Consider the following 2,335-nt stretch of genomic DNA (forward strand, 5'->3'; position numbering starts at 1 on the left):
AGGGAAATACTATTTGAGCAGAGGCCTAAAGGAAATAAAAGAATGAGCTCATGCAAACATAGGGAACAGCACATGCATAGGCCCTGAGGTGGGAGCTTGTTAGGAGCTTTGGGGGAACCACATGCTGACAGTGTGCTGGAGCCCAGGGAATGAGGGAACCCGTTTTAGGAGATACAAGTAAGTGGGTTGGAGGAGGGGTCTCACAGGGTCTTGTCCATTTATATGCACTTTGCATTTTATTCTGGGTGAAATGAGAATTCACTGGAGAATTTTGAGGAGAGGCATAATGTGATATGACGTAAATCTGAAAAGGATCCGCTCTAAGAATAGCTCTGGTTGTGGGATCTTGAGGAAATTAATTAAGCTCTCTGACCCTCAGTTTCCTTATCTGTAAAATGTATAATAATATCTCAGAAGCTTTTTGTGAGATAATTCAAGTAAAGGCTTTAGAACTGTGCCTGGCACATAGTACATGCTCACTAAACGTCAGCTGTTATTATTGTGGGAGCCTCCTTTGGCAGGGAGTCACTGGGCCTTGCTGCTTGAACACCCCGATCATCTGGAGGCAGCGTGGTTAGCAGACTGAGTGCTTTCTTGTGAGAACCATGTTGAAGACAGTTGAGACCCAGCTGGATGTGGTTTCTACATTTAAGCCGAGGAGAATGCTAGACATTAAATCGTAACATGGAAATAAGGCAACCAATTTCCAGTCCCAGTTTGTCTGGGATTCTCTTGATTTTAAAACTGGAAGTCCCTGGTTCCAGGAATCTGTTCAGTCCGGGACATTGGTTACTCTTAATGTTCTGATGAATAACAGAATGGGAGGTAAAGTCAGGCTTTTAGTTCAGTGTCTTCCTATTTTTAGTTTATTTGTTATTAATTGAACAAACAAAAATCAAACAAACAGACGTGTACATAAGACTTGGAGCCACGGTGTGTTTGTAGTAAATACCATGTTGGTTGGCATGGTGCTCAATGCATACTTACTGGATTAAACTAGGATTACTTCAGAGCTGGCGGCTCTGTGTATTTCTGCCCCTGCTGTGTATTTGAGTGTCTATAAAGTAGGTTGTCATAGTGAATAGCATTTCTAAATTCATGTGACTCTCTGAGCAAGGCTTTATGGATTCCATTCATACCATCCTTTATTTATCCACATATACTGAGAACGTACTCTATGCCAGAAACTATGGGCAGAAGTAAATGCCTGCTTGTCTTTGGCTGCTTACATCCAATTTGCCTCCTTCTACCTTAAAGTGAGCATTGAATAAAGTGCCATTAACCTTTGAGCCATTAACCAGAGCTAACGCTGCTCATTCTGGACAGCTGCTTGGTGCATTTTTATAATTTTGCCTTTCTATTCTGCTCTAGCACCTGCCTTTGACACCTTTGATTTGCAGATTCTTCCTGCTTTTATCTCTAATTTTGAACTTCACCTGCCACCTTCAGCTTTTCCAGAAGCACTTAGAGAGATCTTCCTCTTGCTGCCTCTGGTCCTGAGGGATCCTACTGGTTTGGCTCATGTGTGGCCCTCTTGGTCCCGGGGGAGTGGAGTTTAGACTAAAATTCCACCTGGAAGACAAAGTATTTGGCAACAGTGAAGGGGAGGTGGCTATCCTCTGCTCTCTGCTTCCAGGCAGTGAGGCTGAGACAGGAGCTCAAGTCTACTGCCTCCTTCCTTGTAACTGGCAGAGGCCAGGTCATAGCATTGATGCGGATGCCCACACCCTGTACTCCTCCATCTGAAAACAGGCATTTGGGCTGGGCTTCAACAGACAGTGATGCTTTCTACACCATTCAGTGAGGAATAGTTGAGCTGGTTTCTTGGAAAAATTTCGCAGAAAAAAGTGGGACTTAATTTAACAAGAGCCCCTGACTTGGACAGTTGTATTTCCCTTACACAGCACCACCTGCAGGCTAAATAGAGAAGTGCATCTGATGGCTACCGGCTGACTTTTTTTTTTATTTTAAAATTAATCATTATTGTTGAGATTATTACAGAGTTTCCTCTTTTTTCCCCCCGTAGCTCCCCTTCACCAGATTCCCATCCCGCCACAGGGCATCACCACTCTATTGTCTGTGTCCATAGGTAATGCATACATGCATATAAGATCTTCGTCTAATCTCTTCTCACACCTCCCACCTCCCCTTCCAGTCTGTTCCATTTCCATGCCCCTGGTTCTATTCTATTCACCAGTATATTCTGTTAATCAGATTTTTTTATTCACTTGATTTTTAGATTCAATTGTTGATAGATATGTACTTGTTGTCATTTTTTTGTTCATATTTTTTTTTACCTTTACTTTTTCTTCTTCCTCTTCCTAAAGAATACCCT

At 42.6% G+C, this 2,335-nt stretch overlaps 1 protein-coding gene across 1 annotated transcript in view; it reads left to right on the forward strand.

Moving 5' to 3' along the window:
- Positions 1-2,335, forward strand: part of CD109 (CD109 molecule) — a 112,283-nt gene that overhangs the window by 26,487 nt on the left and 83,461 nt on the right. The gene's annotated exons all lie outside the window — the stretch shown is intronic.

The sequence above is a fragment of the Myotis davidii genome, unplaced genomic scaffold (assembly GCF_000327345.1).
Source record: "Myotis davidii unplaced genomic scaffold, ASM32734v1 scaffold104, whole genome shotgun sequence".
NCBI classification, from domain to species: Eukaryota; Metazoa; Chordata; class Mammalia; order Chiroptera; family Vespertilionidae; genus Myotis; species Myotis davidii.